Source organism: Cetorhinus maximus, chromosome 1 (genome assembly GCF_964194155.1).
Source record: "Cetorhinus maximus chromosome 1, sCetMax3.hap1.1, whole genome shotgun sequence".
Classification (NCBI taxonomy): domain Eukaryota; kingdom Metazoa; phylum Chordata; class Chondrichthyes; order Lamniformes; family Cetorhinidae; genus Cetorhinus; species Cetorhinus maximus.
The window spans coordinates 167,996,158-168,022,900 of NC_135879.1; the positions used below are offsets into that span (position 1 = coordinate 167,996,158).

At 44.7% G+C, this 26,743-nt stretch overlaps 1 long non-coding RNA gene across 1 annotated transcript in view; it reads right to left on the reverse strand.

Moving 5' to 3' along the window:
* Window positions 1-3,934: 3,934 nt before the first annotated feature.
* Window positions 3,935-26,743, reverse strand: part of LOC144685146 (uncharacterized) — a 122,195-nt gene continuing 99,386 nt past the window's right edge. The window contains exon 3 of the long non-coding RNA XR_013577655.1: window positions 3,935-4,829. This is a non-coding gene — a long non-coding RNA (uncharacterized LOC144685146). The remainder of the gene's footprint in view (window positions 4,830-26,743) is intronic.

The following is a 26,743-nucleotide window of genomic DNA, read 5'->3' on the forward strand; positions in this document are numbered from 1 at the left end:
CCTGTGGATGCTGCAGTCTGAAAAATCTAAGTGCTGGTCAGCTTTTCTGACAAATGCCATGGTCCCTTCAATTAGAATTCCTTCCTTTGGCAGAATGGACGTGTCATCCTGCTCGCCGTCCCGAATTGGTTCAGGAGTCTGGAGGCAGGATGACAATTGGTTGGTGCTGGTGAAGAGCTGGGCATGCTTACAGAGAGATGGGTTCTAAATTTGAAAATGGTCCTGCAATTCTGGCATTTTTTTTTTATTCATTCACGGGATGTGGGCTTCACTGGCTGGGCCAGCATTTATTACCCATCCCTAGTTGCCCTTGAGAAGGTGGTGGTGAGCTGCCTTCTTGAACCGCTGCAGTCCACGTGGCGTAAGTACACCCACAGTGCTGTTAGGAAGGGAGTTCCAGAATTTTGACCCAGTGACAGTGAAGGAACGGCAATATATTTCCAAGCCAGGATGGGGAGGGGAACTTCCAGGTGGTGGTGTTCCCATCTATCTGCTGCTCTTGTCCTTCTGGGTGGTAGTGGTCGTGGGTTTGGAAGGTGCTGTCTAAGGAGCCTTGGTGAATTCCTGCAGTGCATCTTGTAGATGGTACACACGGTGGTGCGTCAGTGGTGGAGTGAATGTTTGTGGATGTGGTACCGATCAAGCGGACTGCTTTGTCGTGGACGGTGTCCAGCTTCTTCAGTGTTGTAGGAGCTGCACTCATCCAAGCAATTGGGGAGTATTCCATCACACTCCTGACTTGTGCCTTGTAGACGGTCGACAGGCTTTGGGGAGTCAGGAGGGCGAGTTATCCGTTGCACGATTCCTAGCCTCTGACCTGCTCTTGTAGCCACCTTATATGGCTAGTCCAATTCAGTTTCTGGTAAATGATAACCTGCAGGATGTTGATAGTGGGGGGTTCAGTGATGATAATGCCATTGAACATCAAAGGGTGATGGTTGCATTGTCTCTTGTTGGAGATGGTGATTGCCTGACACTTGTGTTGTGCGAATGTTACCTGCCACTTGTCAGCCCAAGCCTGGATATTGTCCAGGTCTTGCTGCATTTGGACATGGACTGCTTCAGTATCTGAGGAGTCGCAAATGGTGCTGAGCATTATGCAATCATCAGCGAACATCCCCACTTCTGGCCTTATGATGGAAGGAAGGTCATTGATGAAGCAGCTGAAGATGGTTGGGGCTAGGACAGTACCTTGAGGATCTCCTGCAGTGATGTCCTGGAGCTGAGATGACTGACCTTCAACAACCACAACCATCTTCCTTTGTGCTAGGTATGACTCCAACCAGTGGAGAGTTTTCCCTGATTCTCATTGACTCCAGTTTTGCTAGTAGTCACTCTCACCTCACCTCGGAAGTTCAGCTCTTTTGTCCATATTTGAGCCAAGGCTGTAACAAGGTCAGGAGCTGTGTGGCCCTGTTAGAACCCAAACTGGGCATGAGTGAGCAGGTTATCACTAAGCAAGTGCCGCTTTGTGTTGATGGCCCCTTCCATTACTTCACTGATGATCGAGAGTAGACTGATGGGGCGGTAATTGGCCGGGTTGGATTTGTCCTGCTTTTTTTTTGTGTACAGGACATACCTGGGCAATTTTCCACATAGCCGGGTAGATGCCAGTGTTGTAGCTGCACTGGAACAGTTTGGCTAGGGGCGTGGCAAGTGCTGGAGCACAAGTCTTCAGTACTATTGCCAGAGCCCATAGCCTTTGCAGTATCCGGTGCCTACAGCCGTTTCTTAATATCACGTGGAGTGAATCAAATTGGCTGAAGACTGGCATCTGTGATGCTGACGACCTCCGGAGGAGGCCGAGATGGATCATCCACTCGGCACTTCTGGTTGAAGATTGTTATGAATGCCTTATCTTTTGCACTGCTGTGCTAAGCTCCTCCATCATTGAGGATAGGGATATTTGTGGAGCCACCTGCTCCTCTGAGTTGCTTAATTGTCCACCATTCATAACTGAATGCGGCAGAGCTTAGATCAGATCCATTGGTTGTGGGATCGATTAGCCCTGTCTATCACTTGTTGCTTATGCTGTTTGGCACACAAGTAGTCCTGTTTTATAGCTTCACCAGGTTGACACCTCATTTTTGGGTATGCCTGGTGCTGGTCCTGGCATACCCTCCTGCACTCTTTGTTGAACCAGTCTTGAGTTGCTAGATCTGTTCGAAATCTATCCCAATTAGCACAGTGATAGTACCGCACAACACAATGGAGTTCAGCTTCATCCTCAATGTGAAGGCAGGACCCAGATGTTAATAAGGAGGACTTTGCAGGGTCGACAGGGCTGCGATTGCCATTGTCATTTCCGGTGCCTGGGTCAATACCAGGTTGTCCATCTGGTTTCATTCCTTTTTTGTGTCTTATAGCAGTTTGCTAGGCCATTTAAGAATCAACTACACTATGGGCCTGGAGTCACATGTAGGCCAGACCAGGTAAGGACAACAGATTTAGTGAACCAGATGGGTTTTTACAACAATTGGACTTTTAATTCTAGATTTTTATCGAATTCAAATGCCACTATCTGCGGCGGGATTTGAACCCGGGTCCCCAGAGAATTATCTGGATTACTAGTCCAGCAACAATACCACTACGTCATCCCCTCCCCCTAGTTTACCTAACTTCCCTAATCTTAAGTTGGTAAAATTCCAGCCATGACCTTTCCAGCAGGAATTACTGTATAGCATACAGGAGTGGGAACTCTGATTGATTTTCCTTTTTTACCTTTCTAACCCAAGGAGACTGAGGTTAGTTCGCTGCCTCCTTTCCAATACAAATGCAACACATACCAAAACTCTTCAGCGTCCTTTGTGAGGGGACTGCGTGAGATGTTAAAATACTCTAAAAAGTAAGCTGTAGAAATCCCTCAGTGGAGTATTTTTATTGGCTATTACATTCGGTACAATTATAACCACTTCCCAAATGAGATCAATTAACTAGGCACAGATTATAAGGTGAACGTAGAGTGTTCCTGCTCTGTATAAACCAGTTCTCTGTTAAGTAGTATATTAATTGTTTGGTTGAAAAGCCCTTTGTCAGCATACCTTATTTTATCATTGTTGAATTGAAATATGTGGTAACTCATACACAAGATAAAATCTTGCTACCATATCACATACCTTGAACAAGTGATCATTCCAAGCTGAATTTTACATGGTGCTGTGATTCCACCCACCCCCACCCCAACCCTTGGCTAAAACATCGGAGGGGAGAGAGCTTGCCCACTATCATGATGGTTGATCTGCAGCAATTTAACAGGGGGAGCAGGGTTAACTGCTTTAAGGTGAGGCTTCTGCCCTTTTCTCAGGAGGAAGTCCTGCCTTAGAGAACTGCAGCCCAATTGGATGGCCAGCAGCTGTGTAGTCACAGCACCATCAGCGGGGAGTGGTGGCCACTGCTGGGGCGACAGGCAGTCCCCAATGCTGAGAAGCCTAGATTAAGTGCAAGATCAGGGGCCTCGGCAAGATGGGTGAGGTGGTTGGCAGGCTGGCTTCAAGAGGCTGGGGGGTGGGTTTGGGGGCAATGACCTGGTGGGGATGCCTCTGGCCCATAAAGGGGGTCCCACACCCTTGCCTGAAATCAGTCCATGCAGCTAAAGCGGCTGGGATTCCTACATGGCGTGAGAGGCCATTAATTGGTCTCTTTAATGGCCTCAATAGCTCAAGGTTGGATGGGCACCCCGACACCTCCCTCGCCACGCCCCCAGATGATTTCAGACATGTTGGGGTGGGTGGATAGATGATGGGAAGGCCAAACCGCTGGATTTTATGTGCCCCCCCCTGCCACCTTCAAACCCGTTGGCGGGGGAGATAAAATTCAGCCCTCTTCCTTTTTCACAGATAATTTTTCTAAACTTCCTTTGTTGGGAATAAATGTATGTATGGATATTTTTCATTGTAGGATAACAAAATAGCAACCAAAATATTCTGATGAGTTTACAAAAAATACAAGTCAAGAAAACCTGTACGCTTTAATCACAACTATAGGAACTAAACTTGAAGAAGGGTAACCTTACAAAAGTTGAGTTTGCTCTTATTCAACATGCTGAGATAGCAATATTATGCTACTTTGATTTCTGAAAACATTTTAGTTTTGCACTCTGATGTTGGCTGTATTCAGTAAGTCAGAATGATATTGAATACACATGATCAGATTGTGAAAAAAGCAAAGGTTGACCTGTTATTAAAAAAATAAAAGTTGACAATTCCTTCCAAGATTTCTAAAGTCTTTTTCTATATGTAGTCCTTCAAACTTTAAAACTACATACAATTCTACCAACTGTAACATACAGTGCATAAAACATACATGTTTCTGGCACATGCTTATTTTTATGGCTACCATTTTGGAAAACTACTTAAACTTGTAATAGTAGAGAAGTCATCTTCATTATTTAGGCAATTTGTTAATCCTGACACTGGTTTGTTACTTTTGGTACTATTATTATTTTGCATTCTTTTGTATTGCCAACCAAAATAATATACTAATACAAAATGTAGAAATGTAGATCACCATTTCATTCCACTTCAATCCAACAGACTTATGGATCGCTATCATGCTATCATTGTAAATTGTTCACAGGATGTGGGTGATGCTGAACAACTAAAATACAAAAGCTGCATTTATTGCCCATCCCTAATGAAGGTGGTGCTCTATCTTTTGATCTCCTGCAATCCTTGTGGTGATGGTAATCCCACATGGGCCCGAAGGAACATGAGCACATACCCCTTAACGTAAAGTTAGGTGATTACATGCTGGCAGAGGTGAACGCCTTGAAAATCTTGGGTATACATATTCAAGTCGATTTGAAGTGAGATGGCCGAATGGATAGTGTTCTAAAAAAATAAACAGATGGTCATTCTCAGTAGCCTGGGAAAACCAGACAGGTTTAAGCATGTAAGATAGGTTAAATGTGAGGCTCCCAGCCCCATTAAAACATTTAAAAGACCAACTTGCATCCTGGGAGTGGGTTGGGTGTCCGCCCCCACGTTCTGCTCCATTAAACCAAGAAGTGGGTAGCAGGAGGAGAGTTGAGGTTGGGTTTGAGATTTAAACATTTTTTTAAAAATCTCATCCAAATCCAACTTTTATTACTCCCATGATATTTGGTAATTCCAGGATACTGACCCAGCAACAATGAAAGAAAGTAACCAAGTCAAGATGGTATGTGGCTTGGAGAAGAACATAGAGATGGTTATGTTCACACAATATTGCTGCTCTTACCTTCCTTAGTGGTGAAACGTGCATGGGAGGGAGGTGTGGACAAAGTAACCTTGTCAAGTCACTGCATTGCGTGCTGTAGATTGTATATAATAAAGTTTCAGTGTGACAGTGACGGAAGAGCTGAATACTGGATGGTATCAAATATCTTCAGGACTGAAGGTGAACCCAACCAGGTGAGTGGTGCGTATTCAATCACACACCTAATGTGAGCCTTGTACATAGCAGAGTGGTTTTAAGGTGTCAGCAGGTGAGCCATTCATCACATCAACACCCAGCCTCTATCCAGGAAATTGTCAAGGCTGGGGCTGGTCCAGTTAAGCTTGGTCAACAACGGGTCTTCAAACTTTTGCTATTCAGGAGCTCACTGGTGGTAGTGGTGTTGGTCGGGGACAATGATAGGATTTTCTCTTGCTCAAGATAGTCATTGTCTGGCATTTATGTTATTATTGCCTATTATCTGTCAGCTTATGTCTAGATGTTGACCAAGTTGTCACAGACAGAATGTGTGTTTTATTATTGCCCGTGATCAAAATGTTTTTATGTGTGTGGTTAGTGTGAATAACTTGAATGATTCTCAGAATGACTTGTCCCAATTTAAACAATTCCAGCAACAAGCTTTTGTTGATTTAAAAATAAAAGATTATTTATCACATTTCCCCTGGAGGTTTAAAATGCAACATCTCACACACACTATCACACACATGAAAATTAAATACAGGTGAAGAAAAAACCAACATGAAAACAACCTGGAATGATTTCAATCTCTTTCATTGCAGGCCTGCAGTTTCTTTGATGAATTGATGCTTTAGCTGGAGGGAAGGTCTTGTAAAGCAGAGAATTCTCCGTAAACTGCAAGGCATTTTGTAGCTGAATTGCCAGGATGTTGACTCTCAGGTGAACTTGAAATTGAAATAGGTTGGGGAGGACAGTCCTTCTCCCACTTTCAAGGTATCGTTGTATCTTACCTTGGCTGCATAGTTGTCTTCTGTCAATGGCTTTCAGGTAGTCTTTTGATGGTATTTGTTTCAGAACTGCTTCTGCTGTTATATTTTAAAAGCAGGTAACAAACGTGACTGCCTTACCAATGGGACCTGTCACAAGTTCAAAGTTCTTTTTCAAATAAGGTGGTGTGTTAGGCTGGTAAACATCCTGTTTTGTGGCTTTTCACACCCTGAGAGTTCCAAACAGCCAAGATCTTTGTGTTTGGGATGAGGGGCCATCACAATACAATGAAAGGCTGATGAGATCCATTTTGTATTCAGCTAACACCCATTGAGTTTCGATGTCTCTATTACCAATGGGGAAGCAAAAAGTGTCCACTGGTATGTTATCGTAATTTCTGTTGACAGTGCATCCTTAACAAAGGGATGTGTGAATTTCACAAGTGGCTGTGATTGTCCATATTTTAATTAGGTATTCACTTGAGTTTCAGGACTGTCTGAAGTTGAATGCTGCCAAGTCACATAATAGCCATCTTAAACAGCTTTTGGTGTCCACTTATTAAAATATAGCTTTAAAGTTTGTAATATCTTCATGCCTGTACTGGGCATGACAAAGTCCTGCTGTGGTTTGGCACTGGCTGCTTCATTATGAGGTGAGTTATGAATAGAATTAACAGTACCACGCTTGAGGCAAGGTCATTCATGCAGCTAAAGATGGTTGGTCTGAAGGTGCTTCCCTGAGAGTGGTCTTCAAGAATTGTGATGATTTACCACCTACAATGACATCCATCTTTCTTTGCATCTGATATGACATTGGAGCATTGTGACCTTTACTCCCATTCTCCACAATATTGCCTGGACTCATTTCAAAAGCTTCAGTCCTCACCACAAACTCTGTTCCCTATCCACCAAATCCATTTCTCTCCTGGCAATGGTCTGAGGTTGAAACAGACTGTTCGCAACCTTGGTTTCATATACGATCCCACCTTGAGATTCTGATATGTCTGTACCATCACTAATAGCAACTAATTTAGCCCCCATAACATTGCCAACACCACACCTGCCTCAGCTCATCTGCTGCTGAAACCCTCATTGATGTCTTTATTAAGTCTGAACTTGACTATTCCATTGCACTCCTGGTTGGCCTCCCATTTTCTACTTCCCATAAACTTGAAATCATCCAAACTCTGCTGCCCATGTCCTAACTTTCACCAACTTCCATTCACCCAACATCCCAGTGGTCAGTAACCTCCACTGGCTTCCAGTTAATCAATATCTTGATTCTAAAATTCTCATCCCTGTTTTCAAATATCTCCATGGCTTCACCCCTGCCTTTTTCTGTAATCTCCTCCAGCCCTCCAAGGTATATGTGTTCTTCCAATTCTGGCCTCTCACTCATCCCCGATTTTAATAAGTGGAGTGTAATCCTTGACTGGGTTTGGTTTGGTCTTGTGCCAAATTGCGAGAAGGCTATTGCAAAGTATTCATGATTGCTTGCATATCATCCTGGGAATCTGTGACAAGAGGCCATCAGCAAATAGGAGTTTACAAATAAGTTCCTCCCAGCTCTTTATTTTAGCTTGTAGTCCTTCAGTAACAACAGCCTGCATTTATATAAACAAAGTAAAACATCCCAATATGCATCACAGCAGCATTATCAAACAAAATCTGACACCAAGTCACATATGGAGATGTTAAGACAAGTGACCAAAAGCTTGGTCAAAGAAGTAGGTTTTTTAGAGCAAAGAGAGGAAGAAAGGCAGCGTAGTTTAGGGAAAGAATTACAGAGCTTAGGGCATTTATTTGTGTGGCACCTTTAATTTTGTAAAATGTCAATCATCGAATAAATAAAATGGGGAATGTACAAAAGCCCACATTTGGAGGAGCGCAGATATCTCAGAGGCTTGTAGTGCTAGAGGAGATTACAGAGATAAGAAGGGGCAAGGCCATTGGAGAGATTTGAAAATAAGAATGGGAATTTTAAAAATCAAAGCATTGCTAAACCAGGAAGCAATGTAGATCAGCAAGCACAGGAGTAATGGATGAATGGGACTTGATGAAAGTTAGGATATGGCTTGCGCAGCTTTGAATGACTTTATAAGTTTATGGAAGTTGGAAGACGGGAGTCTGGCTGTGACAGCACTACAACAGTGTAGAGGTAACAAAGGCATAGGACAGGGTTACAGCAGCAAGGTGGAGCGGGGTATGTTATAGAGTTGGAAATGGGTAGTCCTGGTGATGGAGTGGTTAAAGGATTGGAAATTCATTTCAAGGTCAAATAGGACACTAACTTCACCATTAGTCTGGTTCAGCCTCAGACAGTGACCAGGGAGAGGAATGAAGTCAGTTGTCAAGGAACAGGGTTTGTGGCAGGGACTAAAGACTTCAACCTTCCCAATATTTAGTTGCAGGAAACCTCCAATCATCTAGAGGAGGCAGTGACATAGTGGTATTGTCCCTGGACTAGTAATCCAAAGTCACAGGGTAATGCTCTGGGGACCTGTGTTTGAATCCTCCCATTGCAGATGGTGAATTTAAATTCAATAAAAATCTGGAATTAAAAGTCTGATGATCATCATGAAACCAATGACAATTGTTGTAAGAACACATCTGGTTCACTAATGCACCTTTAGGGAAGGAAATCTGTTGTCCTTACCTGTTCTGGCCTACATGTGACTCCAAACCAACAACAATGTGGTTGACTCTTAAATGTTCCCTGAAGAAGGGCAATTAGGGTTGGGTAATAAATGCTGGCCTAGCCAGCAACACCCACATCCCATCTCAGGCAAGCAGCATGACAAACCAGAGACAGTGCAGCGGTTGACAGAGATGATGGTGAGGTAGAGCATATCATGAAAGACAGGTGGAACCTGACATTGTGTTTTCAGATGATGTTGCCAAGGGACCATATGGATAGATCCTCGGGGGTCTCCAGGGATGTATTTTAGAAGTTTTTCATGTTATTCTGGTCAGCAGACAACTGCAATTCATATGCATTTTTACTCCACCAGGTGTCACTCATACTCCTTAATTTGGTCTGGCCTTGTTTGCTGATGTCATCTTAACATGTTTCTTTTTATATTATTGCTTTTTGTTTTATGACTTGTCCTTTATCCATAATGAATGCAGCTAATGTAGCATCAAGTACCCTTTTAATGTCATCATTTTCATCAAACTAGTCATTCGGCAGAATCATCCGTGCCCCTGGCTTCAGGCATGCTCAGCAGCGTGAACGGACAGTATGGCAAAAAGGCCAAAAATCGGTTTTCACGACATCGTGAAACCAGCTTGCGTTCATACCCTCAGCCCATCGATGGTGGGCTGCATTTCCCGCCATCAGACATTGGGAACCTCACTGTAATACATCTGCATATCATCATAAGGCTAGCCCACTGGACTCATCCCCCCCCTACTGGATCGTCCGCTCACGTTGGCGTGGGTTTCACAACAGCATATATAGGGCGCGCACTTGGCGGGGTGCACTGAAAGGAACTCAGAGGTGAGTGCACAGTAACGGTGCGCAGCACTCGCGAGAATCGCCTGTTGGACTTCAAGGAGGCATGTTGGGGCGTGGGGCGGTGGGGACAAGGGCTGCCCTGCAGTTGAAGTGATTTGTACGGGGCAGGGGGCGGTGATAAGGGCTGCCCTGCGGTTGAACATGGTGCACAAGCACGTACGGGGTTGGGGGGTCAGGGAAGTGGCCACTCATTGGGGAAACCTTGTGTAAAGTGACCATTCCTCTGCAGCTTAGATAGTTCACGCGCAGCCAAATTGACATCCATGGAGTTGGGTCTCTAGCTCATCTGCCCACTCGAGCAACGCAGAAGCATGAAAGTGCCCCCAAGTGCTCCAGGGCTTTTCACCCCTCGGGCACAGACTGCAAACTAATGAGCATTTTAGTGGACTGCAGAAGAGTTGGAAGTCTGGACACGTTGTACAATCTCCTTGCTAAAGCTGGCCATGGAGCAATCACTGGTGGAGGAACTCACTGCACCTCTAGTAACCCGTATACTGCAAAACTCTGTCGCAAACGGTCTATGGTGGCAGCAGATATGGGTGACCGCTTAGAGTGGGCGTCTATTAGTAAAAGGAACATTGTGCCCAAGAAGGGCCCCACGTAGTGGGCGTGGAGGCACACACATGACCGCCTCAGCCATTCCCAGGGGTGCAATGAAGCTTTTGTACCTGCTGGCACTGAAGACAACTTTTGACTATAGTTTCGATGTCCATCCCTGGCCACAAGTAGCTGCGCATGAGAATCTTCATCCAACTGATGCCAGGGTGACTGCTATGTAATTCAGCCAGTAATGGCCACCGCCTTCTTGGGGCACGATAACCCTTACTCCCTAGAGCAATATGCCGTCCTGGAGGTGAGCTCATATCTGCATTTGAAATAGGGCTTCATGTCATCAGACTTTGGATTGCCTGACCATCCATTCAAGATCTGCTCCCAGACATGAGATAATAGTGGATTTTGGCTTGTCAACTCACAGATTTGTTTGGCATGTGAAAGGGAGGAATCCAAAATATTTAGTACTAAGACAAGTTCCTGAGGAATTGGAACCTTCACGTTGTTATCTGTGCGATCTGGCTTCCCGATCGGTGAATAAAAGTGCATTTGTAAGCAGCCAATGCCCACTTCTGGATGTGAACAGATGCAATGGGGGGTATCGCCTTATCCTCTCCAAATAATCCCAGCAGAGGCTTGTGGTCAGATATAATGTGAAAATGGCGCCCATGGAGGTATTGATGGATTTTCCGAACACCAAACACAACAGACAAGCCCTCCTTCTCAATTTGACAATATTGTCATTCTGCAGCACTGAGCGTGTGAGATCTATAACCAATGGGTCGTTCAGAGCCATCCGCCATCCACTTTGAAAGTACAGCCCCTACGCCGTAAGGGGATGCGTCGCAAGTTAAGATCAATTCTTTCTTTGGGTCACAGTGGACCAGTAGGGCCAATGATCTTAACAATTGCTTTACCTTCAGAAACACATCCTGGTGCGGAGCTTGCCAAATCCATTTATGGCTTTTCTTAAGGAATGCGTATAACAGAGTATAACAGAGTACAGTTGATAGCTTTGGGAGAAATCGCCCATAGTAGTTTATCATGCCTAAGATGGCCTTTAGTTTTGTGGTGTTGCTCAGTGCAAGTGCCTCGTGAATAGCCTTGACCTTTTTTTTCACGGGATGTAGGCCCTGCGCATCGAACTCACGGCCCAAGCAAAATACCTCTTTGGCTTAGAAAATACATTTTTCTTGCTTCAAGTGCAACCCCACTTGTGAGAAGTGTTTCAGCACCTCCTCCAAATTAGCTAAGTGTTCTTCATCAGTTCGTCCAGTGACTAAGGCATCATCCAGATAAACAATGACATGGGGCAGTCCCTGAAGCAGATTTTCCATGGTACGCTGTACGCCAATGAGACCCCAAAAGGTAGTCGAGTATATTGATACAATCCTCGATGTGTATTGATGGTCATGAATTCCCTAGAGTCTTCTTCCAACTCTACCTGTTGGTAGGTGTGGCTCATGTCGAGTTTTGAATATGTGATGTCCCCTGCCAATTTCAAATATAATATGTCAATCTTCAGAATCGGGTGTCTATCTAAGTTTGGCCACTCTTTTTACAGTTAACTTATAGTCACCGCACAAATGAACACTTTGGTCTGGCTTCAGTACGGGCACTATGGGTGCCGCCCACTCGGAAAATTGCACCGGGTGTAAGACACCCAACTTTTCCAGCCAGTTTATCTTGGTTGCGACCTTGTCCTGTAGAGCATAAGGCACTGGTCTGGCTCTGATAAATCTGGGGGTTGTGTTAGGGTCTACGTGGATTTTGGCTTGTAGCCCACAAATCCTTCATGGCTCGTCACTGAAAATTGAAGTGTACTTTTGTAACAATTCCTATAAGTTTCTCGTTCTGATTTGAAAAATCTCGGCCCATTGCAATTTAATCTTTTTGAGCCAGTTGCGACCAATTAAACTGGGGCCCGCCCCAGCTACTACTATAAGGGGTAAATTTGCAGACTGATCCCCATACTGCACCAGGACTTGACTTGTCCTTATCACTCTTATTTCTTCGCCCGTATATGTTTTCAATTTAGTGTTCGATTCGTCCAAACTTAAAGGATGGACTCCTTTATTCAAGTGTCTGAATGTATGTTCTCCATGACAGACATTAATGCCCCAGTATTGATCTCCATCTTGATGGGTTGTTCATTGACTCTAATGACTACCTGGATTGGCTCAGTTCTACCCACTCTCAGATTGTGTAATGAATAGATGTCAGATTCTGCTTCCTCTGGTTCTTCAACGAGACGGATTTTGTGAATTCTACCTTTGTTTTTAAAATGCTGTCTCAGCCTATCTTGACCGTGCCACATTATGTGACCATTGCAGTGGCAGAAAAAGCATTCGATATTTCTGAACTACCGATCGCCTGCATGCTGCCTGGATGCATTTCTCTCATTAATGTCATGGGTTTTCACTGTAGTACTGTTGTTTTTCAATGGTCTGTACATAGTGGGCGTTCCCTGCCTTTCTGCCGAGTCCGACATTTTCGCGCCTTTCGTTACCCGCCCTTTGTTACCCGCCCTACAAGATAGATGGCGCCATTTTGTGTATCTTTTATTGCCTCTGAGTCTCTAACAGCGCTCTCTATGGCTGTTGCCAATTCTTATGCCTTACTGAAGAGGGCATCAAAGGGGTCTTTTATGTTTTTGGCTATCAGGTTTGCTTTGTGAACACTAGCTGCGCCCTTGAAGTTAACACATTAGTTGGTGCTTGAAACAATATAGGCAGAGAGACTGATTAACTGAGCAAACACTGGTAGTTTATTGGAACTAAGAACAAAGCACTAACACCATATGTGCTTCTTCAATCACCTCCTGCTCTAGACTTACAGAAGCCCAAACTGTGTAGCGATTGGTCAATACAGTCACATGGTCAATTAACTACATTTTCTTATAGGTACATAGTACTCCACTTTACCACAGGATCTTTCAAAGCGTCAGATGGAATGGGGCAGGGAGTGGGAAAGGCCTTGGTGGGTTGTGGCCGAGAGGGGGTCTTCAGCAGTTAAGGTGCCTGGGAGGGTCTTGAGTTCTGAAAGGCCATGGAGGGGGTGGGGGTGTAAAGGGGTTCACAGGAGGGGTCAGTGCAGTCGATGCTGGACTCCCAGGGTGAAAACTGAGGGTAGCCATGGTAGGAAGGAATGGTGAGTGTTACAGGGGGCAGAGGGAGCCGGTAGGGTGGGAGGATGAGGGTGCAGCAATGTAGCAGGAGATGTCAATGTGAAGAAGCGCCAAGAGTTGTTGGTGGGGAAGGGAGATACACACGGACTCAGGGGGTCAGTAGTACGAGGGTGGGAAAGTCAATGGCAATAGGGGTGGGATTCTCAGGGAAGGGACTTCAATGTCGATCTGGATATTGTCAAAAGTGATTGGAGAGGGTTGAAGGGTAACGGTGGAGAGATCGAAAGTAACACCAGCGGGGTCAATGATTATGGGGAATAGGATGTGGGTGACTGGGGGAGGGGAGAAGGTTTCAGAGCATAGAAGAAACATTACTACCACCATTGCTAGGCTGCAAGCAACTATGTAGAGCTTCATGGTGGAGACCTCAAGATGCTGCATGGGAGTTGGGTCACTGGGGGTGCATGGAGATGCAGGTCATCTCAGCTGGACAAGTGAAAGGGAACCCCATTGCAATTCTAGGACACTGGGACACACAGCAGTTTTAACAGTTTTGAAAGATAAAGGCTCAGCGTGCACGGGACAATGCTTGCACATAGCTTGCAAGGGCCCTGGCACATACCTTTCCCTCCTTGCCGATGCCGCATTCCGGGGGATGCAGTGTCCACAGGAAGTAAGTGGTGGTGGAGGGGTCGGTGGGGGGTGAACACCAAGTCAAGCACTGAAGCTAAAACAAGACAGTAGACATTATTAAAGTGAAAGTGATTATATTTGCAAAAGTTTTCTGGTTGTGTCATTCAATTATTCATCCATGCAACCAGTTGTGCATTGAATGATTCTTAATTTTCCTTTCCCTCCTACTTCTTCTGAGTGCTCCCCCAACATCTGCAGCAGGGATGGTGGCAACCTGCTGACCAGTTGGCCCTTGGATGACCTTGGCAACCATCCTCTGGAGAGCCGAGGCCTGGAGGGCCCCAGTTTACTTTGGCTGGCCAGCTGTGGGCCAGCTGTTCCCTCCGCGGTGACAGAGGACAAGGTTGAAGGTATCACAGGCAAAAGGGGATTCAGAAGGGCCCGACAACCTCTGAGATTCCTGAGTAGATATCCCAGGGGTGTCCAGCTGCCACTCTTCCTCCCTTTGGGTGCCCAAATGGCCCTGCCCTGACTCCTCGAGGGGAAGTGGCACCGGCAGAGAGGTCGAGGTGCCCCATCCACCTCTCACATACCAACTGCAGAAACTCCCCCAGGGCTACCACGGTGGAATGCAAGTCTACGCACATCTCCGGCAGGATCTGCTGGACTAGGATCGCCATGGAGTCCACCATCCTCCCCACAGAGGCCTCGATGCGAGCACAGGTAAGCACCACTTCATCAGAGAGCAAGCAGATGGACTCCCCCAATTCACGTGCCACTCTGTTGAGGGCCTCCAACACCTTTGCCTGATGGTCCCCGCCTCTTGCTGACTCTCCATCATCAGTTGGAAGGCCAAATCCAGAGGCCCGTCATCAGGCTCAAACCTCGCAGATGCCTCTTCCCCAGCACTGTCCGAACGCCAGTATGCTTGGCTGACCCTGCCTCCGCCTGCTGCGGGCACGTGTCCATGCAGTGACCACCAGGGTGTAAGACCCCTCCTACTCTAGAGCTAATACCCACTGAGGTGTGTGTCTCTGGGCTGGTGGAGGGTGCAAGTGTCTGCTGTGTCAGCTCTACAGTTGCGCATATCTCTTGTGTTATCTCGTCACTCCTCCCTGGGCTTGGGTTAGCGCTGAAGCTGGACAGGTCTTATTCTTCTGGCTCGGGCCTTGCCCTCTTCCTGGTGACACCTGTAAGTGAGAGAGGAGAAAGAGCATGAGCTGCCTTCAACATGGAGGCACCTTTGGACCTGAGTTTTCAATACGTGCATGTATCCTTACTGGTTAGAAGCCCAAGTCCAGTCTCCCCATCCTCAATGGTCCAGTACTACACCCTTGCCAGCTGGACACCCTCTCTTTGAATTCAGTCACTACCCCTCCCATCTTCTCCCTCTCTCACCAGTTATGGCTTAACTTATCCTGCTCAAAGAGAACAGAGAAGATGGGGCTGAGGAATTGTATTTAGCATCCATTTTTAAATAGAAATTTCACATTTCTTTCTATACTTCCAGGCTTAGACATAACCCACTGGATTGTGTGGCATTTCATTAATGCACTGCATGTTGTCCAGAAGGGCTCTGGGCCAGCACCCTCCAGAGCGGTGAGCCCATACACATAAGGATAAGTTCTCAGAGAGGCATGTACTTTGCAGAACTTGCTGGTGCCCTCTGTGCCTGAGTCCCTTCCTGGGCATCCTCCCACCCCATCCCCCAATCCCCGCCTCCCCATTCCAGACAGCTTGTGAGCTCTGTGTGTGGAAGGGTGAAGGAAGCAGTAGTGGTCACTCCACCCACGGAGTGGATGAACTGCACTGGGGCTATGTGGCATCACCTTAACGTTGCCACTGCGACCCCTGACATTCATTCATTGTGAACTGTGAGCAGCTGAGGCTTACTTACCCTGGCGGAGCAGTTGAGGTCTCTCTTCTAGCATTGGATGGCTGACCTACACTGGACACTCTGGGCAGCAGCGGTGACCTGCACCCATGCAGGGTTGGTCTCCCTGCTCAGTCTCCTCCTCCCATCAGCTGGGTACAGGATGTCCCTCCTGACCTCCATCTGGTCAAGGAGGACGCCCAGGGACCAGTCACTGAACTTAAGAGCAGGAGGTCCCTGTCCCCCTTCCTGCTATTTCTATGGGCGTTGTCAGTAAATTGATGTTGTGGCGCCTTTTAAATATGGCGCGGATATGACGGTGGAATACATGCCATCCAGCCCGCCCCACCACACAATTCATCGAAAAACCCCGACGACATAATTAATGAGGCTTCTGCAGTAGGAAACTCTCCCCAACTCCCAGTCCCCACCTCCGTCACAGGACTTAGTCCCAGATGGGAGAATTCCACCTGCTCTCTATATGTTGTGATTTATTTGCAGAGGTACTTGCTGTAGAGAATCTTTGAATCTGCCACTTGTTTGACCCACAGGAAGTTAAAGTCCTTAGTCATTCATAGCTAGGTGTACAAATGTCTTAGCCAATTTGAGATTTGAGCAGAAGCATAATAACTTGCACTTGCAATAGATCTAACAGAGGTAGCAGCTCAAAACTGGGCACCCATGAGGTGCTGTGGGCCATCAGCAGCAGCAGAATTGTATTTAACCACAATCTGTAACCTCATGGCCTTTACCATCAAGCCAAGGTATTAATCCTGGTTCAAACAGCAGTACAAGACAGCATGCCAGGAACAGCACCAGGCATACCTAAAAATGAGGTGCCAAGTTACGACACAGGAATACTTGCACGCAAAACAGTGAAAGCAGCAAGCAATAGACAGAGCTAGGCTATCCCACAACCAATGAATCAGATCTAAGCTCTGCAGTCCTGCCACATCCGGTTGTGAATGGTGATGAACAATTAAATAACTAACTAGAGGAGGAGGCTCTACAAATATCCCCATCCTCAATGAAGGGGAGCCCAACACAAGTGCAATAGATAAGGCTGAAGCATTTGCAACCATTTTCTGTCACAAGTACTGAGTGGGTATCCATCTTGGCCTCCTCCTGAGGTCCCCAGCATCACAGATGCCAGTCTTCAGCCAATTCGATTCATTCCACATGATATCAAAAATGGCTGAAAGCAGTGGTACTGCAAAAGCTATGGGCCCTAACAACATCCTGGCAATGGTATTAAAGACTTGCCCTCCAAAACTAGCCACATCCCTAGCCAAACTGTTCCAGTATGACTACAACATTGGCATCTACCCAACAAAAGGTCCACAAAAAGCAGGGCAAATCCAATTTTTTTTATTCATTCAGCATTTATTGCCCATACCTATTTGCCCTTTTTCTGAGGGCACTTTAAGAGTCAACCACATTGCTGTGGGTCTGGAGTCACATGTAAGCCAGACCAGGTAAGGACAGCAGATTACCTTCCCTAAAGGACGTTAGCGAACCAGGTGGTTTTTACGACAATCGGCAATGGTTTTGTGGTCATCATCAGATTTTTAATTCCAGGTTCTTATTGAATTCAAATTTCACCATCTGCCATGGTGGGATCCGAACCCAGGTCCTTAGAGCATTACGCTAAGTCTCTGGAATACTAGCCAATGACCATCCCATTATGCTACTGCCTCCCCCAATGGCCAATTACTGCCCCATCTGCCTACTCACGATCATCAGCAAGGTGATTGGAGGGGTCATCAACAGAGCTATCAACCGGCACTTACACAGCAATAACCTACTCACCGATGCTAGTTTGGATTCCATCAGGGCTGGAAGTGTCAGCCGTGGCTCAGTTCACAGCACCCTCGCCTTTGAATCAGAGGGTTGTGGGTTCATGTCCCACTCCCGGAAAAACCAAGAACTGTGATTGTACTCGAAAGAAGTTGCAATCTGTGACTGTTGGTAACTCGAAAGAGTTTCCATCAGGGCTACTTGGCTCCTGACCTCATTACAGCTTTGGTTCAAATATTTTCTACTCATTCATGGGATATGGGCATCGCTGGCCATGCCAGTTAGGGACGAATAACGTTTTGTTTAAAATAGGCAAAGTTTGAGATTCAAGACACTTGTCCAGTGAATAAAGCCACAAGATTCCACGGGTTTTAAACAAACAAAAATAAACTTTACTATACAATGTCAGACAGATAAGACAATTTACAATATCTATCTTACACTCTAACATTCAGGGAAATACATGTGGTCCAACAAGCCAACTGTGGACGAAAGACCACACTACACAATGAATGGCAGATGTGGCATGGATTTCTCAACAACCCACCCAGTAACACTGTGAGTAAACCAATCTCACTGAAACTCTGTCTCTCCCTTCGAAAATCTAACCTTGGAGTTCTCTCCAAAAGTCACCTCATCTTGAACAGCATCAACAACAGCCCACCTCTCACAGTTCAATCACGTCTGCTGAGGTTCCGCTATCCTGGATTCCTGATTCTGCACTCAAGCACCAACTCACAAGCACAATTTCAACTCTTCAGCTACAGCAAGCTACTACTCCAAACGGGGACCTTTGTCTCAACGGCCCGCAGCACGGAGTCACCAACCTTTGGCTGCCTTCTTGAATCTTCAGGGCTTCTTCTGAGCCTTCTTCGATTATCAGGGCTTTCCATGAGTTCTCTTCACCTGAAGTCTGCTACCTGCAGTCCTTTTTTTATATGGAGCCTTTTCTCTGCTTCCCTATTTTTTAACTTAACTGGGACCTTGTCTCTGTTCCCCTTTCTCTGTGATTCTCCCTTTGGGACCTCTCGCAGTCTCCTGCCCAAGACTCTTCTTCTCAATGGCGCTCCACTCCCAGTCGCCTGACCCGAGCTTTTGCACCGTTTTCCCTTTCTTTCTTTACGTGCAGGCTAAATGGGCCTGTCCTGGACCCAAAGAGCTTACACTGTAGCCTGCTCCCATTCTGCACATGCACATAAAATCCGAGGTCCATTGGGAGTTGAAATTCCCAACCTCCACTCTCAACGCCAAGGTAGGTTTGGGTTTCATAACAAACCAAAATAAAAAACATAATTTATATGGTTTAAAACCCATACTAGGGGCCATTAAAACACTACTTTTTTGATTATTTCAGCTTCTTGCCAGGTCTTTAAAATCTTAATGGTGTTACACAGTGGATTTTGACTCTTCACACAGGGTGGAAATTGGGAATATGGGTGATTGAGCAAGCGGTATGAGGCCTGTGAAGTTTCAGATCCGAGGCCTCATTAACATAATCCAAGAGCGACTTCCACCCTTAGCTGGTGTAATGATGTCACCATTGGCAGCAAAAGTCAAATTTCATGAGAGGGTCAATCCATTGCCAAGGACCAATGGAATCGGTGCCTGACAAGGTCAGAAAGGAAGGAGGGGGTGGATCAGTAAATTCTATGAAAGGATTGGCATAATGTGACAAGTTAGATCTGTAATGGGGTTAGAGAGTTGTTAAGTTTTGCTTGATGTAAGTTAGGTGGCACAGTAGGTTGTGTCAATGGGAGCAAAAAATTGCAAAGGGATCTTGGCTAAGTGAGTAGGTGAAATTATGGCAGACAAGAGTTCAATGCAGGGAAGCTATCCAGTTTGGATCTAGAGAAGACAAGTCAGAATAGTTTCCGGATGGGGAGAGCATAGAAACTGTGGAGAAACAGAGGGATTAAGTTATCTATGTGCACAAATCATTAAAAGCTCCTGCCCAGGTACACAAAGTAATCAAAAGGGCTAATCCAGTATCAGCTTTTATCTCGAGGGTTAAAATTCAAAATTGAGGAAGTGATGCTTAGTTGCATAGAATACTGGAGTACTGTGTTCAATTTCAAATAACATACTTCAGAAAAGATACATCAACTTTAGAAACGGTACAGCGTAGATTCAGAAGAATGCTATCAGGCCTTAGAGGATTAAATTATGAGGAATGGTTGCATAACCTTTGCTTGTATTCCCTTAGGTTTAGATGGCTGAGGGGTGATCTAATCAAAGTATTTAAAATGATAAAAGGATTTGATAGGGCAGATAAAGGGGAAATTCAGAACAAGGGGGGCATAATCTTAAAATTAAAGCTATATCATTTAAGAATGAAATCACAAAGCACTTTTTTATACAATTCTATTTCTGGACCTGGTGCTTCCGCCCCAATCCAGAGAAGGCAGTAGTGTCAGCTTTCCATCTGAACACTGCCAGGAAAGAAATCAATGTTTTCTTATGTAGAATGTGACTTACCCAAGACCCATCACCAAAAATACCTGGGTGTCACCCTGATCAGGATTCTCGATTATCAGCCTCACTTCATCAATATAATATTCTTGGTCTCATTGCGTTAATACAGAATATTCAGAGTCTGCTGAGGTAAGGAAAATACTAACTTAATTAAAAAACATCTTACTGTGGCTTAATTTTGCCATGAGTTCTACAAGAGAGAGTAAGGTCATGTGACATTGCATTACTTCCTGTGATGATGTATATGGTGTCTCATTAACATATCACCCAGTTAGAATTAACCCCATATATTTCATCTCCCTATAAGTCTCTGATTCTCCCCTTTATACTACATCTCCCCACCAAGTACCTGACTTCCATTTCTTTTTTTATAGGGACAACTGCTGTGGCCATTTCACTAGTCTACCTGAATGGGTCCCCTGCTCCTTTGAAGGAGTTTGGGGATTTGAGTCCTGCATGTGGTCTCTCAGACTCAAGGAGAATTGGCCGATGACTGGTTCACCAATCTTGTTGTCATCTTAATTGCTGGATGAAAGCAGCATGTCTGCTCTGTTTGATTGAGTAGATGACTGCTTTGACTGTGTAAAATGGCTGATCTTAAGTGTGAACAACTCTGATTCAAGATTACATATAAGGTTTCAGTGATTTTTCTCTATATATATTGAAGGGAGTTAAAATTTATCGAGGGTAGTTGGGAATATGGAGTTGAAGTTACAATCAGATCAGCTATGATCTTTTGGTGAAGCAGGCTCGAGAGGCCGTGTAACCTATTTCTGCTCCTAACTCGTATGTTCATACTTTCGTAGAAGGTTGCTTCTGTGTGGCAACTAATTCGCTCGCATCTGTTCCGTCTCACCGTACCATTATCTGTTTGGATGAGGTAGGGCGTGGATGTGGAGTCTATTCAATCACCTGTCCATAATAAGCTTAGCCTTGGATTGGTCGTGGTATGCTGTCTTGAGCTTTCCCAGTGCTGTGAACAGCTGTGGTAATACAGCTCTGAGTTTTTAGGCTGATCTTCTCAGCTTTCCAGTTCCTCTTCTCTGCAAATCAGTCAGAACAGTCTTTCATGTTTAAGAGTGAAACAACTCTGATTCAGGATCACATATAAGGTTTCAGTGATCTTTCTCTCTATATATTGAAGGGTTGCATTCAGTTGTCCTATGATTTTGAGTTCTATACCTCCTGGCCTGTGCAATTTTTTGCATGATAGCTGATCAGAACTTTTCTCCAACCACAGTTCAGTGCCAAAAAGAACCGAAACTGCTGCATCTGTCTTGTTTCCCTCTATTAGGATATTAGCACTCCAGTAGCTCCTGCTTGCTTCCTGGATCTTGCCAAAGACAGGCATCTCAATATCATTTATATTTTCAAATGCATGGGTCTTGCCACCTTTAGAAGGCTTTTCTTTTTGCTTATTCACTACAGGCTTCTTGCTACGACAAATAGCCTTAAAGTGATCCTTCTTTCTGCAAAAATGGCATTCGGACTCTTTGGCTGGGCAATTTTCGTGCCTGTGTTTTTTCCCGCCACACTGATTACAGTTAGCTGGGGCGCTTGATAGATGTTCTTCCTGCCTCCCCTGCTTTGTATGGCCACCTCTCTGCCAACAATTCCAATCCTAATTTGCTCATCTTTTAAACTGCCATATTCACAATTCTCTGCAAGTCTATACAGATCATTGATAAATGTATCAATACTTTCCCCTTGTCATTGGATGCATTTGTTAAATTTAGCCCACTTGACAATGGTATTCTTTTGCAGATTTAAGTTGGCTTCAAGTGCTTTTATTACTTAATCATATGTAGCTTTTTCTTCATTGATCCCTTGCCGAATAGGATATTCGCACAGCCACCCATCGCATACAATGGCATACTGACCTGCTCACCACTCGGCTTCACTGCAAGGCCTGATGCGGTGCAATACCTCTAAAATCTTTGGTGCCAATTCAGCCACAGTTCTGCCTAGTTGAGACCTGTTACCTGTTCAATGCTTTCTGGTAATGGCGGAGACTTTTCCATCCTTGTTCTTTCACTCACTGTCACCCTATAATATTCTTGGTTTGGTTATGCTAGCACAGAACATTTACAGAGTCTGCCGAGGTAAGGAAAATGCTAACTTTATCAAAAAACGTTTTACTGTGGCATCATCTTGCCATGAGGTATACAAGAGAGAATAAGATCATATGGCATTGCATCACTTTCTGTGATATGTATGTGTCTCATTAGCATATCACACAGTTAGAATTAACCCCTTATACTACAATCAATAGCAACCTAAAACAAAACAGTGTGAACCTTTTCCGGAAACGCACTAGAACATCATAGGAGAGCACAGCCAGAATGCTTTGCACTATAGCACTGACCCAAGTCTACCCTGCTGAAGAATACTGCTTTGCCTCATGGTCCTGCAGCCAAAGGCCGCCATGAGGATGGTGTTAGGGATACTTAAGTCTACTCCAACTGAGTTGCCCCAGTGCTGTCCCACATTGCCCTGCCTGCTATTCACCACAGCAACATGAGATGGAAGAAAACCATGACCGACACTGACCTTTCCATTGATGAAGACTTGAAAAACCCAAGAAGCAAGCATTTAAAATCACACCAGCCACTCTGGGAAACATGTAGCTGGTACTATTGAGATGGATGGAAACCAACACCTCATTACTGACCCAGCAGCAGACGATCCTTATTCTGCTTCACTATAAGATAGTGGGCAGCACTCAACCGAATCTGCATGTGGCATGAACAACACGGCCATTTGCTCCATAAGTGGAAATCAGAAAAGACCCAAAGTGCAATTGCGGCCAGGAATCATATCAACCTGCCCACTAAGATCTGTTCTAGGAGGCAACTAGTCTATTTCTCTACTCAGCAACTCAGGAGGCCATCAAATGGATAGCTAAGTTAGACATCCTATTATATGCTTTTCCTGCCATACAAAAGTAGCAGTATATTAAGCATAGTGGAAATCTGGAACTCTCCCTAAAAGGCTGTGGATATTTAACTTCATAAAGCTATTACTCATTCAGGCTATAAGATTGCTGCTGATGTGCCTTATTTTGCTCTGGAATTTCTGACGTTTATACTGTCATTCAATAAAAACATACTGGCAAGAAATAAAGCAACAAATGTTCCCACGCCAGGCTATTTAATATTTGTTCTATTACGGACATTTGCCTAATGACATGAACATGTAATTATGATATTACAGTTTTTAAGGGCAACTGTTTTAAAGGCACATTGCTGTTTTTAAATCTTTACATTGAGTTTAAAAGCCTTTTTCAAAATGGAAGTATGGACAGACAACATGGCATCTTCTGGTGTTTATTCAAACCTTGTGCAAATCATATCTCCAGGGCTGTCTATGAAGAGTCATTAAAAATGCAAAAACCGCTATGGGGATGTCCACTGAATTCTAAAAGGTTTGAAAGTCCTTGTACATTTGAGGGAACAGGAGATAGGAAGGGACTCCAAAGGACCTCAACACAGCTAACTTCTTTTCCTGGTGGAACAATGCTTCATCGAAATTAACATATCAGCCATTTTGGAGCTGTATAAAGTCTGACAACAGCCACTTTAGTGCACAGAACCCACACACACACGCGCGCACGTGTCCACATGCACATTCACGCGCACGCACACACACAAATTCTTAGCTCACAAAGGTCAATGTGGCTCCAAGATGACATGCCTCATGAGAAGGGTTTGAAACCAAGTCAACTCTTAGCGACAGTTTATAAGTCTGATAGTTGAAACATGGGTTATGGTGATGTAGTGGTTAGGTTAATAATATAGAAGCCTGGGTTAATAATCCAAATAATTAATATAAATCCCGCCATGCTAGTTTTAGAATTTGAACTCAGTTTACTAACATTTAAGAATAGGTAAGACAGGTGGTAGAATAAAAGGGGGATAAATGAACATGGTGTTAGGACTGTTGCCCCTGTGGAGGCAACATGGACTGGTTGAGCTGTACAGCCTATTTCCATGTTGTAATTTCTGTATAATGTTACCAATGGGAACTTAAATCATCAATTGACAGTAAACTGAAAATTGTGGCAAAAGAATATGCTTGCCAAGGGGAATGAGTCATCCTGCCTTTCTGAATGAGTCAGCTGTCATTGTTGTAATATTCAAAGATAGTGGGATTTCAAATGCTTTTGGTTTCCATTCAATTTTATAAAAATGCTCATCGTAAAGCATGTTGCTTGTAGTATCTCTTGTTTTCGGTAGGTGTCTCATTAATATTTCTCACTATAAAGTAAAAAGTTCAAGCTATTTCTTTAAAATCAAAGTACGTGTTCAACTAAATGCAACTATAATTTGGCTTTTAAACCAGCAATTCAGTATCTTCGAGTTCTGATGAAAAGTCAACTACCTGAAATGCTAATTCTGTTTCTCTGTCCATAGATGCTGCCACATGTGCTGAGTGTTTCCAACATTTTCTGGTTTTACTTCAGTATCTTTCTTCAGTTTATTTAGAACATCAATAAATATATCTCCCAAGTGAGGGGTGGAAGTCCCACTTGCAGCCACTTAACGCTCATTCAAGCATGAAATGGATGCGCAGCACTCGGAGTCAGTGGGAATGTGTTCCCTGCCAACTCTTTGGATGGCAGGAAGTGAGACCCTGCCACTCGAAAAATTCAGGCCCTTATTCAGGTGGGGTTTCGCCCCCTTCAACAATGCAAATATTTAAATTACCTAATTATGTAATGATACTGAAGTTCCATGGAAGTTCTTCCTATAACCTGCCAGAGATCAAGAAAACTTCTGCAGAAATTTCAGATCTTTGGGAGCTACTGAAATGGACTAGCAGAATGAGGGACGATCACCTGCAAATTTAGGGCTCCTTACCACAGTCAAGGATATTACTGAGCAACTTCGATTTCCCTGTAGTAATTTATTTGCAAATACTGTTAACAGGAGAGGAGACTCAAAGGAAGTAAAGTAGAATAGCAGCATCAAAGAAGGATGAAGACACCTCATCAGCCTAAATATATGAGGTCTTATGACAGTATGAGTGAGGAGTTGTACCTATGCAGACATCAGCTTCACAAAGGAAGCCCTCTGCCAGCTTCTATCAGGGATAGTCAGCATGGCTTTGTCAGAGGGAGGACATGCCTAACAAATTTGATTGAATTTTTTGAGGAGGTGACCAGATGTGTAGATGAGGATAGTACAGTTGATGTAGTTTATATGGATTTCAGCAAAGCCTTTGACAAGGTCCCACATGGGAGACTTATAAAGAAGGCAAATACACATGGGATACAGGGTAATTTGATAAGGTGGATTCAAAATTGGCTTAATTGTAGGAGACAGAGGGTGATGACAGAAGGATGCTTTAGTGACTGGAAGCCAGTGTCCAGTGGCGTATCACAGGGATCTGTGCTCAGTCCCCTATTATTTGTCATTTATATAAACAACATAGATGACTATGTGGGGTAGGATTAGTAAGTTTACGGATGACACAAAGATTGGCCGGGTGGTTAACAGTGAGGTTGAGTGTCTTGGGCTACAGGAAGATATAGATGGGATGGTCAGATAAGTGGCAGATGGAATTTAACCCTGAAAAGTGTGAAGTGATACACTTTGGAAGGAGTAATCTGACAAGGAAGTATTCAATGAATTGCATGGCACTAGGACGTTCTGAGGAACAAAGGGACCTTGGCGTGTGTGTCCATTGATCTCTGAAGGCGGAGGTGCATGTTAGTGGGGTGGTGAAAAAGGCATATGGGACACTTGCCTTTATCAATCGAGGCATGGAGTACAAAAGTAAAGAGGTCATGTTGGAGTTGTATAGAACCTTGGTGAGGCCGCAGCTGGAGTACTGTGTGCAGTTCTGGTCGTCACATTATAGGAAGGATGTGATTGCACTGGAGGGGGTGCAGAGGAGATTCACCAGGATATTGCCTGGGATGAAACATTTAAGTTATGAAGAGAGGTTGGATAGACTTGGGTTGTTTTCGTTGGAGCAGAGAAGACTGAGGGGCGACCTGATCGAGGTGTACAAGATTATGAGAGGCATGGACAGGGTGGATAGGGAGCAGCTGTTTCCCTTAGTTGAAGGGTCAGTCACAAGGGGACATAAGTTCAAGGTGAGGGGCAGGAGGTTTAGGGGGGATGTGAGGAAAACCTTTTTACCCAGAGGGTGGTGACGGTTTAGAATGCGCTGCCTAAGAGGTTGGTGGAGGTGGGTTGCCTCACATCCTTTAAAAAGTACCTGGAAGAGCACTTGGTATGTCATAACATTCAAGGTTATGGGCCAAGTGCTGGTAAATGGGATTAGGTAGGTAGATCAGGTGTTTCTCACGTGTCGGTGCAGACTCGATGGGCCGAAGGGCCTCTTCTGCACTGTGTGATTCTGTGATTCCGATTCTACAGACAGCTCTACAGCCAAGATCAAGTGATCTAACACCTGTCAGAGACTGTCAAAATGAGAATAACATCACATCAGATGACTCCAGTCATGTCACAGGTAATGGGCACAGGCTTAGGGTGTCTCACAAGACCCTAAAAGTCCTGAGTGAGTGTCTCTAATAAGCAGGCCCCAAATATCTGAAGGCCAGAATGCAGTGCTCTCTCGCTAAGGCCTTGAAGAGTGCAGTCTAT